The sequence below is a fragment of the Prionailurus viverrinus genome, chromosome A2 (assembly GCF_022837055.1).
Source record: "Prionailurus viverrinus isolate Anna chromosome A2, UM_Priviv_1.0, whole genome shotgun sequence".
In the NCBI taxonomy this organism is placed as follows: Eukaryota; Metazoa; Chordata; class Mammalia; order Carnivora; family Felidae; genus Prionailurus; species Prionailurus viverrinus.
This window is the reverse complement of record NC_062562.1, coordinates 70,866,116-70,881,839: the sequence shown is the minus strand read 5'-3', so window position 1 is coordinate 70,881,839 and position 15,724 is coordinate 70,866,116. Positions and strand designations below refer to the sequence as shown.

General features: G+C 36.8%; 1 protein-coding gene across 5 annotated transcripts in view; it reads right to left on the bottom strand.

Annotated features, from left to right (window-relative positions):
* Window positions 1-7,607, bottom strand: part of LOC125151533 (cytochrome c oxidase assembly factor 1 homolog) — a 100,208-nt gene extending 92,601 nt beyond the window's left edge. For 4 of the 5 annotated variants that reach the window (XR_007146863.1, XM_047832728.1, XM_047832693.1 and 1 more), the window contains exon 1: window positions 7,552-7,600. The gene's annotated coding sequence lies outside the window, so the exon portion shown is untranslated. Of the gene's footprint in view, window positions 1-7,551 lie in introns of all 5 variants that reach the window. The other variant, XM_047832709.1, reaches the window with a different exon arrangement.
* Window positions 7,608-15,724: the final 8,117 nt, after the last annotated feature.

Here is a 15,724-nt window from a genome sequence, read left to right as displayed (position 1 = left end):
ATATGCAAACCTTGATCTTGGGAGTTTAAGTTTGAGCTCCACATTGGGTGTAGAGATTACTTAAATATAAAATCTTAAAAAAAAATTACTTTAAATGTAAGTGGCCTAAATTTTCCATTAAAAGGCAGAGGGTGAATGAATGGATAAAAAAAACAAGACCCAGGGCTCCTGGGTGGCTCAGTCAGTTGGGCATCTGACTTTGGCTCAGGTCATGATCTCACTGTTCATGGGTTTGAGCCCCGCGTCAGGCTCTGTGCGGACAGCTCAGAGCCTGGAGCCTGCTTCTGATTCTGTGTCTCCCTCTCTCTGCTCCTCCCCCACTAATGCTCGCTCACTCTCTCTCTCTCAAAAAATAAATAAATAAATAAAATAAAGCTTAAAAAAATTAAAAAAAACAAATAAGACCCATCATTCTTTTAAAATACATATGAAATATTTTCCAGCATGGATCACGTGTTAGGTCGCAAAACAAATCTCAATATTAAAGAAGATTGAAACAATTCAAGCATCTTTTCTAACCACAGCAGTATAAAACTAGAAATCAATTACAAGCAAAAAAAAAAAAAACAAAAAACTAGAAATAAACACAAACACGTGAAGGCTAAACATGGTACTAAACAACCAATGAGTCTCAAAAAAAAAACAAAGAGGAAATCAAATACCTGAAGCAAATGAAAATGGAAACACCATGGTTCAAAATCTTTGGAATGCAACAAAAGCAGTACTAAGAGGGAAGTTTATAGTAATACAGGCCTGGTCCATGTCAAGAAACAAGAAAATTTTCAAACAAACAATCTAACTGCATAAGTAAAGAAAATAGAAAAAGAACAACCAAAGCCCAAAGTTAGTAAAAGGAAGAAAATAAAGATGAGATTGAAAATAAATGAAGTAGAGACTTTAAAAAACAGCAAAAAAGAACAATGAAACCAAAAGTTGATTCTTTGAAAAGACAAACAAAATTAGCCAGGCTCATTAAGGAAAAAAAGAGAGGGGACTAAAATAAAATCGGAAATGAAATAGAAGTACCCACACCAGAAACCCACACCAGAAATACAAAGGATTGTGGAAAGTATACAATTATATTCCAACAAATTGGACAACCTAGAAGAAATATGTAAGTTCCTAAAAACATACATTTTTCCAAATAGGATTAGGAAGAAATAGAAAATGTAAACAGACTGATTACTAGTAATGAAATTGAATCAGTAATCAAAAAACTCCCAACAAATAAAAGTCCAGGACCAGATGGCTTCACTGGTAAGTTTTATTAAACATTTAAAAATCAATTTACTCCAAAAACTTAAAGCAGTAATGGTTCCAAGTTCATTTTTTAAGTTAACATTATCTTTCTACCAAAACCAGACAAATACAAAAAAAAAAAAAAAAAGAAAGAAAAAAACAAAAAAACTACACACTCTATCCTTGATGAGCATGATGCATGATGCAAATATCCTCAACAAAATATTACCAAACTGAATTCAACAATTCATTAAAAGGATCATTCACCATAATCAAGGGAGATTTATCCAAGAATGTAAGGACGGTCCAATATCCACAAATAAATCAACATGATACATCACATTAAGAAAATGAAAGGCAAAAATCATATGATCATCTCAATAGAAGCAGAAAAAAACACCTGACAAAATTCAACATCCATTCATGATAAAACTCTCAACAAAGTGAACATACAAAACGTACTGCAACATAATGAAGGCCATTTATGAAAAACATACAGCTAATAACATACTCAGTGGTGAAAGCTAAAAGCTCTTCCTCTAAGATCAAGGGCAAGACAAGGATGCCCGCTTCTGCCACTTTTATGCAACATAGTACTAGAAGTCCTAACCACAGAAATTAGGGAAGAAAAAGAAATAAAGCGCATCTAAATTGGTAAAGAAAAGGTAAAACTGTCACTATTTGCAGCTGACATGATACTACATAAAGAAAACCCTAAAGACTAAGCAAAAACAAACAAAACAAAAAAAAAAAACTGTAAGAGTAAATGAATTCAGTAAAATTGCATGACACAAAACTACTATACAGAATTCTGTTGCATTTCTATATGCTAATAATGAACTAGCAGAAAGAGAAATTAAGAAAAAATTCCATTTACAATGCATCGTAAAGAATAAAATGCCAAGGAATAAATTTATCAAAGGAAGTGAAACACCTGTACTCTGGAACCTAAGAAACAGGTGAATGAAATTGAAGATGACACAAATAAATGAAAATATATTCTGTGGTCATGGATTGGAAGAATTAATATTATTAAAATGTTCGTACCACCCAAAGCAATCTACAGATTCAATGCAATCTCTGTCAAAATACCAATAGTATGTTTCACAGAACTAGAACAAATAATCCTAAAATTTGTATGGAACCACAAAAGACCTAAAAAGCCAAAGCAATCCTAATAAAAAATAAATCTGGAGGTATCAAAATCTCAGATTTCAAACTATATTACAAAGCTACAGTAACCAAAACAGTATGCTACTTGCACAAAAACAGACACACAGGTCAATGGAACAGAATTGAGAGGAAGAAGTAAAATCATGCTTATACGGTCAATTAGTATATGACAAAGGAGGCAAAAACAGAGAAAACTGGTACTGGGAAAACTGGACAGCTACATGCAGAAGAATGAAATAAATGATATTTATTACTGTACCATTATTTTTTCAACTATTCCCCTGATGTTTGAACTGTAAATTTTTGTGGGTATTGGGACCGTTCTGAACAACTGTGACCTCCCTGAGACCAATAGGCAAATGTAGAAAAAAAGGCAATAGTATAGTTCAACAAAACCTTAGAAAATTGAAATTGCTTGCTGCCTGCCTGACCCTCCTTAACCCCTTTGCCTCCAACTGCAACATCTTTCACAAACTGCTGTTTAATATTCCCTCCTCACTGTTACAGCCCATACCCCACAGTAAACAGCAACCTACATTCTTCACTAATAAATATCATGGATATTTTTGCAGTGGGGGAGAAATCTCACCTATCAGAAGCAGCAGTAGTCACACCATACCAGAGTAATTGCCAAAACATTCACCTAGAAGAGCAGAATAATAGAGTAATCCAGACCTTTGGAACTATACAAGTATGCAAAATCACCTCCATTTTAGAGTATGCCATCATGGGTAACTTGCCCCCAAAGATTAAAAACATAGAATTGACGAAAAAAGAAACAAACAACAACAACAACAATAACAACAACAACAACAACAAAAACAGAGCATGGATGACAAAGATGTTTAGGATTTGGGACACTGTCCAGGTAAAACATTCATTTAATCCAAAATCTAATAATTTTAATAAACTCCAAGATCCACATGTCTTAAGACAAAAACTTCTATATCCCTTCAATTACGAGATGGCTCCTTGAATTTACATTTATAGAAAGGTAAATGTGATAATACATGCCTAAATTACATAGTTCTTTTAAATTTCATATTTTATGTGAATGACAAAAATCACTGAAGCATATGTGCAATTCCTCAAAAAATTAAAGAGAGAATTACCCTGTAATCCTGCAATTCTACTTCTGGGTTCACACTCAAAAGAATACAGATATCTGTATACCAACGTTCATAACAGCATTATTCACAAAAGCCAAAAGACGGAGACAACCCAAATATCTATCAACTATAATTTGAAGCAGATAAACAAAGTGATACATACATACAATGGAATATGCTTTAAAAAGGAAGGAAACTCCGCAATATACTATAACATGAATGAACCTTAAAGACGTTATGTTATGTAAAATAAACCAGACACAAAAGGACAAATACTGTATGATTCCACTTATATGAGGTACTTGGAATAGCCAAACTCAGAGACAAAAAACAGAATAGTGGCTGCCAGCAACTGGAGAGAGGGGCACTAGAAAGTTATTACTTTAATGAGTACAGAGCTTAAGTTTGGAAGATGAAAGTTCTGGAGAGGATGGTGGGGATAGTGCACAATAACATAAATGTACTCAATGTCACTGAATTGTACACGTAAAAATGGTTAGAATGCTAGATTTCATGTTATGCATATTTTGCCACAATTAAAACAAACAACCAAAAAAGAAACACTGGATCAAGAAATATAGAGTCCTCCTAACAAATCAGGCCAAAGGGTGATAATGAAACTTTGGACACTGTATGTAAAATAGAGATGCAATTTTTTCTAGGAAGCTATGTTATATAGCTTTCCTCAGTTTCTCAAAATGTTCAGAGATCCTAGAAATATTCATATTCCCACTACCTTTAATCCAACGAAGTGAGAAAAATATGAAAATAATTTTAGTAGGACTTTTTAAAACTATATCCAGGATGTCCCAATCAATATATAGAATACAGTATAGTTACATTCAAGCCCTGCACACACAAAATCTTCAAATAAACTCCTGCTGGTATGAGGTAAGTACCTACTATTTGACCAACTGTCCAATATAGTTCTCCAAAATCTAATGCAGTATATTAAACATGAATAAGAGAATAAGGGAATAACATCTAGGAATCTTTCAAATAGAAAATTAAATGAACCAACAAAGCTAAAGAAGATTATAGTATTGTTTCAAGGCAGAGAGATAAGGAGGCATCAGTGTCTTCAGTGTCTGAAACAATGAAAGCTATAAAGTTAAATATAGTACCTGGGACTCAGATACTAATGCTAACCAGTGTCAGTTTCTGTAACTCCTATAATTTAAGAACAGTATCCCCAACTTTCACCTGGAAGCCTTTCATAGGAAAAGACTGGCAGTCTCGACAACACAAAAATGCAAACCATTAGTATAGTAAAAGATACAAAACAAAGTTAACAGGCAAATAGACTGAAAATATCTGCCACATATCCAACAGTCAATGGATTAATATCTCTACACAAAGAACTCCTACCAATCAATAAGGAAAAGGTGAAACTCAATAGGGAATGGACAAATTATAAAAACTGTTTCCCCCTGCTTCATTTTTCAACTCTTAAAATGCTGCTCACAGGTTCTTCACAGCATGGTTTCCTAGGACTGGTCTTCCACACATAAAAGTTGTCATCAACTCACTCCCTGAATTACCCCCACAGACCTGATTTTTACCTGAGTAAAAATTAACCTCATTTTTTCTGGCAAAGGACTTGTAGTTAGAGTATATAGGTACAATTCCATGATGAAAAGACAACCTAATTTTTAAAATGGGCAGAGGATATGAATAGACATTTCTCCAAAGATATACAAATGGCCGATATCACATGAGAAGATGCTCAACATCATTAGCCATCAGAGAAATGAAAATCAAAACAAGGAGATACAGTTTACAGCTACTAGGATGGCTAGAATCAAAAAAAAAAAAACCAATAATGACAAGTGTTGGCAAGGATATGAAGAAATCAGAACTTTCATATACTGCTGATGGGAACTGCAGCTGCTTTAGAAAACAGTTTGGCCGTTCCTCAAAATGTGAAACGTAGAGTTACCATATGGCCCAGCAATTCTAATCTTAAGTATATATCCAAGAGAAATGAAAACATGATGTTCGCACGAAAACTTGTACATGAATTTTCACACCCCCATTATTCATAACAGCTCAAACTCAAATGTCTACCATTGGCCAATGGATAAACAAATGATGGTATATTCATATAGTAAGATACTATCTAGCAATAAAAAGGAATGAAGTACCGAAACAAGCTACAACATGGATGAACATGAACATTTGGTGAAAGACAACAACCAAAAAAGACCACATATTGCAGAATATCATTTTATGAACTACCCAGAATAGGCATATATATAGGCAGTAGATGTAGTTGCATAGGGCTAGAAGTGGGTGGGGTAGGAGTAAAAATCCAAACACTCCTAACAGGTACAGAACTTCTTTTGGGGGTGATTAAAACACTTTAAAATTGATTGCAGTGATGGTTGCACCATTTTGCTAACGTACTAAAAATCAATGTATATTTTAAATGGGTAAATTCTATGGTATGTGAACTATATCTCAATCAAACTGTTACTTTTTTAAAGGATTGTTTTTTTCTATTATATCCCTAGCTCCTAAAATAGTGCCTAGAAATATCAGGAATTCGAAAAAATTCTGATGGAATGGAAAAATAAATTTCAAAAGGCAGATAAACCATTATAAAACTTTCATACCCAAAGTGATGAAATTACTGCATGTTGGCATCGCTGGAGCAATGTATATGTGCGGGCATGTTTTCCGTGAAAGGAGAAGAGACTGAAAAACTCAGCATGAGCAAGACCTTAAAAACAGTCTGGAAGCCAGGCTAAGGAATTTATATTATCCTGAATCAATGGGCAGGGAAATAAGATTTTGAGGATGGTAATAACATAATCAGATTTGGGTTTTATACATGCAAAGTTTAAGTAGAGAGTCATTACTTCTATCCAAAGGTGAAATTGAGCAATAAAATGCCTTACAAGCAGAGCAATACCCCACAGGTAAGAATGAGTAAAAGTTGGGTGTAGATTCAAGAAGCAAGTATCAAAATATAAGAACTTGGGGCGCCTGGGTGGCTCAGTCGGTTAAGCACCCGACTTGGCTCAGGTCCTGATTTCACCAGTTCCAATCGCGAGTGGGGCTCTGAGCCTGGAGCCTGCCTGTCTCTCTTCTCCTACCACCACCCCCCTCCCCACGCTTGTGTGTGTGTGTGTGTGTGTGTGTGTGTGTGTGTGTGTGTGTGTTCTCACGTGCTCTCTCTGTCAAAAATAAATAAAAACATTTTTTAAAAATTTTAATATGTAAGAATCTTTAAAAAAATTGTTTTCATATTTGTTCACTTCTGAGACAGAGAGAGACACAGCATGAGTAGGTGAAGGGCAGAGAGAGAGGGAGACACAAGAATCCAAAGCAGGCTCCAGGCTCGGAGCTGTCAGCACAGAGCTCAACGTAGGGCTGGAACTTACTAACGGTGAGATCAGGACCTGAGTCAGATCTTAACTGACTAAACAACTCAGAAGCGCCTCAACACCTAATCTTTATGGATTTTTATTATTACACACAACGCACCCCCTCATACACAAACACACAGACTGACATCCATACACACACATTAATGCTGGCCCCGGCACTAAAATCACTCCCATAGTCAAAACCCTGTATGGACCTCAAGTGTGATGGGGACAAAATTCACTATGACCACTATCAGAAAATTATTTAATACAATCATCTAGGCAGGGTCTTCCTCAGTATTGTAACTTAGGACCACCAACTAAGTGCCCTGTTCTACCTCTTTGAAAGGACTCCAACTCATCACAAATGTGGTCTCAGGGACTGCAAAGCAAGGCCACTGTCAGCTCCTCATGGCCTCATAACCACAGGGTGAGGAAGCATCTCAAGGCGCTGAGCCCACCAAGGGTCCCCACGCACCAACCAAAAGCAGAAGGGAGGTAGCGACCCAGAGACCGCGCAAGCCGCTGGGAGGTGATACCTAAGGGCATTCCCCTTGCCGAAACCCACGTGGCACACAAACGCAGCAGCCCAGACTGCGGGGACAAACGTTTCCGGGGATAAAAGATACCGCGACGCTGGGGCCCGCAGAGCATCTAACCTGTCAGAGATATAAACACAATTCAGCCAAAAGCGTGTGCTTTCCTCCCGGAAGTGGGAGAGTGGGTGGGACTAGCCCGCAGGCCCGCAAGCCCCGCAGAGAGCAGTTGAGACTTCCAGTGCGTCATCCTCCAGGGGCTAGAGCGCCGAGGTGCGCCCGCCGCTCCAGCGCTGCGGCTCTGTGTTAGGGCATCCAAGTTGGCGCTCCAGTCTGAGAATGGTAGATTGTGGCTTCATCATCGGTCCCCGCACGGGGAAGGGAGTCGTCTCTTCAGATCCCCTCTTTTTGTTTTGTGTCCCCAGCATACTCAGTCCAGCAGCGCTAGGCGAGGAAATTTAAACCCCTGGCTTCTATTGCTCCTCATAGGATCTGGAGCTTTAGTTGAAGTCCAAGTGATGATGTTTTGGGGTGATGGTGGGGCTCGGAGCTGACAGCCAAGAAAGAATTCTTGAAGACGTCTTTGGTGCAAAAAGGTGATTTTATTAAAGTACGGGACAGGACCTGTGGGCAGAAAGAGCTGCGCTGGGGTTGTGAAGAGCAACTGGTTATATACTATGGAATTAGGAGAGGTTAAGATACAAGGGAGGCCTCCAGAGGGACTTTCCCATGCTAAAGATGACTCCTAAGATATGAGGCCTTGCTATTATCAAGCTAAGATTGTTTTTCCTCTAGTAAGGCGTTAACATTAGGACGGTAGGGGGTTCCTGGAAAAAAGTTGTACTCTGTGTTTGTCTCAAGTATTTGTCAGTGGGCTGTAGGTTTTAAGGAAATTTAATTTTACCTGCCATTTCCTTCTTGTCTTTCTTCCCCACATCACTGCCGAGGGGAGAGTGATACTAGGAACTTCCGGAAACTGAGTCTATGGGTTTCTGAAGATTAGGCTATTGATAAGATTGCCTTTTTCTTGTAATTTACTAAGATATTTGTAAACTGATGGAGACTCTCGTCCTGTATGACTATGAACTCTATTATTTAACCGTTTGTTTTCTTTCCTTTTTTCTTGGGCAGCCAGGAGTGCCTGAGGAATGTCACACATATCCTGGTGGGGGGCGGGGTGGGGGGAACAGTAGCTTGTACTTTGCCTTCAATTTACTTTATTCTCCCTCATTACAAAGATGTGGTTTCAGGCCATCTGAATCCCATTCTGGCTCTGAAGTCCATCTTGCCCCATGTAGCTGAGAAATTTGTCAACACTAAATTTTCTTTTATTCACCAAATATTTATTAAGCCTACTATGCTCCAGGGAATGCAGGGGTAAGAAAAAGCTTTAAACTCCGTGAGTTAAGTAGTAAAATGGGTAATAGCAGAATTTACCTCATAGATTTGTAAAGAGGATGTAAATCACTTAGTGTTTGGCACTTTGTAAATGAGCCATAACTGTTAACTATCCTTATTTTCATTTTGATTTTTTCACTGCTGTCATCACCCCTATTACCATCCTTTACTTTTTTAATGTCAAATGTGAAGTCCAAGAAGTAGAGTCTCTCTATTGGTCAGTCCCCTAAATTTGATGTGTTCCATAACCAGACTAATCAAGTTTAATCTAAGGTGGTAATCTTCAAACTCTTAATCAAACATCCCTATTAGAAATCAAATAAGAGGGGTGCCTGGATGGCTCAGTAGTTCGAGCCCCACGTCGGGCTCTGTGCTGACAGCCCAGAGCCTGAAGCCTGCTTCGGATTCTGTGTCTCCCTCTCACTCTGCCCTTCTCCTGTTCATGCTCTGTCTCTCTTTCTCAAAAATAAATAAACATTAAACAAATTTAAAAAAATAAATCAAATAAGGGGCGCCTGGGTGGCTAGGTCATTTAAGCATTGGACTTCGGCTCAGGTCATGATCTCATGGTTCCTGAGTTCGAGTCCTGTATTGGTCTCCACAATGACCATGGGGAACTGGTTTGGGATTCTCTCTCTCTCCCTCTCTCTGCCCCTCCCCAACTTGCATGCACACTCTCTCCCTCTAGCTCTCTCTTTCAAAATAAATCAATAAACTTTAAAAAATCAAATTAAATTATATACGTGTACTATGTATGGTATTGATATATATTGTGCACACAATAAAACTTTCACAAGGGGCACTTGGGTGGCTCAGTTGGTTAAGTGACCAACCCTTGATTTCCACTCAGGTCAAGATTTCATAGTTCTTGAGTTCAATCCCTGCATCAGGCTCTGTGCTGAGAGTGCAGAGCCTGCTTGGGATTCTCTCTATATATATCTCTCTCTCCCCCCACCCATGCCTCCCCTACTCTTGCTCTCTCGAAATAAATAAACTTAAAAACTTTCACAAAAAGTCGAGTTTTTAAAAACTGAGATAAAATTTTAATCAAAGTTCTATTATTTTCTTCCCATGCAACAAATGGGTTGTGGTACATAACTTCCATTACTTTGGAGTCTCCTGGCTAAAGAGCACATTATCAAAGTGGCCTGTCTTTAAATTAGGAATCTCCAGAATAGGTGTTTAGGAAGAATTTAATCAAATTTTGAGGTGCTCGAACTTATAAGAACTATTTGAGTACAACAGAGGAAATAAAATGGGCATCCATTGCATAATCATCATCAATCTGACACTAACTATTGACTTCTTAAATTTCCAAAGAAAGATTGAGATCGCAGTGCCTTACATGAAGTTTGATATTAAATCAAATAACAAAAACCTTATGAGGTTTTGTGTATGTGTATTTCATGCAATATTCATGAAAATGAACTCTGGATCAATTAGTTCTGCATGTTTACTTTGCAAATAGGAAAGCATAAAATATACTTTCTTTGACCATTTGCTTGAAAACTCGGAATTTACATTACTATCACTGGACTTACATCTGCTAAAGTTTTAACCTAAATTTAATATGGAGTTCAAAATACAGTGAATAATGTTGGTATGTATCCAACAGATACTTATTCCTCTCTTACTCCTTTGTAACAAAACTCATATTTTGTTCAGATGGCTATCCTATTCCCAGCATTAAAAAATAATACTAATTAAATTTAAAACAATAACCATAATGAATTCTTCTAAGAATGTTATTGGTCAAAGGATGAGCAAGTGACACAAGTTGGTTCAATCAGACTGAAGGGAAAATACTTCCATTTCTTGCTTAGGGCAGTTTCTAACACATTGTCCTCTTGATGTGGAAACATCTAGCCCATGCTGCCATCTTGCCAACCACAAGAGAATAAAGCTGATGCTGAGGACAACTGAATGAAGTGATAGAAATGTCATTCCAAAGCTGGAACTCACCCTCTTTCTGAAGTTCTTGTAGGGTTATCTAATACGTTTCCCTATTTTCTGATAGAGGTGGTATGAAGATTAAATGAGTTTAGATAGCACTGGTAATGTTGTAAGTGCTCAAAAATATTAGTTATCGTTATTGTCCAGTCAGCTTGAGACAGAGTTTCTAATTCTTATAGCCAAAATTATCCAATCTGATACTCTCTGTTTCCTATATGTTTAAGAAAAGTATCTGTTTTGCTACCTCTTACCTTATAAGGAACCAGGACAGGGATAGGAGGTGGAGAGATGAGAGGGGTTGACTATAGTGCTGTCAATGTGGGGCACTATTAAGTGGTGAAATGTCTATTTTCAGAAATGCACTCAATATGCTAATCCAGCATATCCAGTCTATCTTTCAGCAGCAGCCCAGAACTATCAAATCTGGATAGTTACTACATATGGTGGTTGTTCATATATATGGAAATATCATTTTCAGCATATTAATGTTCTACTACCTTACTAAGTTGTCTTATTGTTTGGAGTTGATTCTTTTAGATTTTCTATGATTATAGTATCATTGAGATAGAGTTTTACCTAATCCTTTCCAAGTTTTATACCTCTAATTCCACATATCTAATTGTATTGGCTAGTTATTTCCAATAAAAATATTTAATAATAGTGAAGACAGTGGGACTCTTTGTCTTATTCCTACCTTTAATGGGATACCTCTAGTTTTCCCATTAAGTATGCTGCTGGTTTGGGAGACTGAGGTAAATCTTTTCTCTTTTATCACATTAAGGAAGTATCCGGCTATTAAGAGAATAGGGAAAATTTTGACACAGGGGCCTTGAGAAAACAGAATTAAGCATGCCACTACATCTTGTCATAAAAGTAACTGTAAACAGACAATATTTACCTCAAAGACACTAACAAAATTAACATTAGCTGGGTTGGAATGAATGTCCTTTCTTACTTATCTTGCATACTATCATCATGAGATTGAATGATGACTAGTTTGTTTACAAGAAATTCCACCATGATATCCTGTTTTTTAACCCCGGGAAAGTTCTTTGTTCTTACAGAATGTCACCTTTAATGCAAAGTCTATGCTTGTTCTACACATTTGTTATGGGAATTACATGCTTTACTATAGTCTGATTATAAAGTTGCATCTGTTCAAATATGCTGTAGAAAATAGGAACAATTTGTAATGATAAAGAGATTAGGTTGTCAAGAGATCTAACAATCCTAAATTTGTATGCAACTTACAGCAGAGGTTTGATATATGTGAAACAAAAAGTGAAAGGAGACTTAGAAAAATCAACAATTATAGTGAGTGATTTTAACCTTCATCTCTCAGCAATTAATAGAACAAGTAGACAAAAACAACAGTGAGTGTATAGAAGACTGGAAAACATTATCAACCAACTTGACCTATTAATATTTATGGATTACTTTGTAAAAAGCAAAATGTATCTTTATTATGCTGGTTCATAAATCTCAATAAATTTAAACATTAAAATTACTTAATATGTTATCTAGCTGTAATATAATTATATAACAATTAAATTAGAATAATATAATCAAATCATATTTATATTACAGAATATAATTAAATTAGAAATCAGTAACAGAAAGATATCTGGGGAAACTCCCAATATTTTGAAATTAAACAACATGTTTTAATGTTTATTTATTTATTTTGAGAGAGAACATGAGCAGGGAGAGGGCAGAGAGAGAGAGAGGGAGAGAGAGAAAATCCCAAGCAGGCTCCATGCTGTCAGCACAGAGCCCAACATGGGGTTCAAACTCACAAACCCTGAGATTATGATCTGAGCTGAAATCAAGAGTCTGATGCTTAACTGGCTAAGCCACCTAGACGCCCCCAACATATTTTTAAATAGCCCATGGGTCAAAGAAGAAATCACAAGGAAACTGAAAAATATGTTGAACTGAATAAAAATAAAAACATATCAAAATGTGTAGAACACAGTGAAAGTGGTGCTTAGAGGGAAAAATCATAGCTCTATATGTTTCATTAGAAAAAAGGAAAATCTAAAATGAATTAGACTCCCACTTTAAGAAATTAGGAGAAAAAAAAAACAAAAGTAGGAGTGAAGGAAATAAAGATACTTTTGGAAATTAATTGAATAGAAAATGTGCTTCTTCTAAAAGACTAAATTAGTAAGCCTCTAGCTAAAGATCTGATCAATCAAAAAAAAAGGGGGTGGGGGAGGACACAAGTAACCAATATTGGGAATGAGAGAAATGAGCACAGATCTTAACAGACATTAGTAAAAAAATAAGAGATTCTGCTTCTAGTGGTAGCTGAGTACTTCCTATTGGACTAGCTCTCCTGTAGGTAAAAACTGTAAACTCTGGACCAAGTAGAAAAAATAACTACCTGAAGGTAAAGAGAGAACACCACAAGAAGATGTATACAGGAGAGGAGTTAATCCTTTCGTAAAAAAAGAAAAGGAAGGGGCGCCTGGGTGGCGCAGTCGGTTAAGCATCCGACTTCAGCCAGGTCACGATCTCGCGGTCTGGGAGTTCGAGCCCCGCGTCGGGCTCTGGGCTGATGACTCAGAGCCTGGAGCCTGTTTCCGATTCTGTGTCTCCCTCTCTCTCTGCCCCTCCCCCGTTCATGCTCTGTCTCTCTCTGTCCCAAAAATAAATAAACATTGAAAAAAATTTTAAAAGAAGGAAAAGAAGAAAAAAAAAAGAAATGGGACACTGTCAACTTCCCATTTGTATGGCTTTTTGTTTGAGGGAAAATCCCAGTTGTTATCCTCAGTCCCAGGAGACAGAGTTTGGGACAACTAGAATAGCTGGAAAGTAGGGAATAATCTAAGAAAGGAAGTCCCAATTAGGAAAGAAGTCAAAAAGGAAGAAGACCAAATTCTGTGTACAAACTGCCCATATTTTTGGCTGACACCTGAAACACACATGTGTGGAGCAGGCTTTTAAGGTATCTAAGACTCAAAAATTGAAAAGAGACATTATCTCCTGTCTACCACAGCTGAGACTGACAGAACTGAAAAGAGAAATAGACAAATCCACAATTATAGTTGGAACTTTCTTTCCTTTTTTTTTTTTTAACTTATTATAGTTGGAGATTTCAACACTCTTCTCTTAGTAGTTAGTATGAGATCTAGATTAAAATTTAGTGAAGACTTAAAGGTCTGAATAGTATTATCAACCACATTGACCTGTTACTATAAAGTAACATCAAGTGTCCTATAAAGGATACTGCACTTGACAACTGTACAATACACATTCTTTTCAAATACACATGATTTGTTCACAAAGATAGATCATTTCCAGGCTATGAAACAAATCTCAATAAATTTTAAAAGATTAAAATCATACATTATGTTTTCTAACAATAATGGAATTAAATCAGAAATAAGTAAAGCAAAATACCTGGAAAATCCCTAAATATTCGTAGCTACTTAGAAGGTAATTTATAGCTTTAAATACTTGTTTTAAAAAAGAAGAAATGTGTAACTCAAGATCTAAATTTCTACCTGAAGAAATTAGAAAAGGTAAAGCAAGTAAAGCCAAAGAAAGTAGAAGGAAGGAAATAATAAAAATAAAAGTATAAATCAATGAAATAGAAAACTAAAAACAGATTATATTTACAAGACCAAAGATTAGATCTTTGACATGTCCACAAAACCCATAAATTGCTAGCTAGACTGATTAAGAAATAAAACACAAATTAACAGTATCAGGAATGAAAAAGGAGTTATCACTAAAGATCCCACAAACATTAAACATTTTGAAGATTGAATCAACATTCCAAGACATCCTGAGAGGCAAGAGGTCAGCCATAGGATTTTGGCCACTCTAGGAAAGGAACATAGCCATGAGTGAGACAGTTCTCTTGAACTGAGGGAGCTCCTAGAAGGTAGGGTAATGAGCTCTTCATGCCAGGTAGTGTGTCTCAACAACTACCACCAACTTGTGAGAGGAAGAGAAACAAATGTGGGGAGAATCAGGTATTTAAGACATAAGAATTATTCAACAAAAGAAGGGGGCACCTGGGCAGCTCAGTTGGTTAAGTGTCCAACTTTGGCTCAGGTCATGATCTCATGGTTTGTGAGTTTGAGCCCCACGTCGGGCTCTGTGCCGACAGGTCAGAGCTGGAGACTGCTTCAGATTCTGTGTCTTCTCTCTCTCTCTCTGCCCCTCCCCTGCTCACACTCTGTCTGTCTCTCTCTCTCAAAAATAAATAAACATTAAAATTTAAAAAAAAATTTTAAAGGAAAAAATAAATTAGGTAAAGCTTCCTGGAAGATGTCCTAAAAAAACAGGCTGGATTTAGACAAAGGAAAAGAAGAACATTTCCCCCTGAGGAAATACTGTGACACAAAGCATAGAACTGAGAAAAGTAACAGCTAATTTCTAAAATTATATAAACTTTATGTGAGTTTACAAGTATGCTGTGGGCAGTCTTTTAAAAAACTTTTTATTTTGAAATAATTATAGATTCACGGGAAGCTTAAAAAAAGAATGTAAAGGGAGGTCCTGTGTACCAGGACCCAGTTTTCTCCAATAATAACACCTTTTGTTGACTATACTACAATATTGAAACCAGGAAATTGATGTTGGCATACTCTAAGAACTTATTCAGATTTCACCAGTTTTCCACACACTCGTGTGTGTGTGTGTGTTTGTGTGTGTGTGTGTACATGTGTGTAGTTCCATTCAGTTTTATCACATGTTTAGATTCATGTAACCACCATCCCAATCAAGGATCCCTGGTGCTACCCTTTCATAGCCAGTCAATTCCTGTCTTTACTGCCCCCACCCCCACCTCGTAACCCCTGGAAGCCACTAATCTATTCTCCATCTCTATAATTTTGTGGCAAGCATGCTGTCTTTTCAGTTAAAATATAGCTTTAATCAGACCCATTGTTATTTTGTGAGAGCAAAATTTTGTGTGAGCATCTTCACCTGG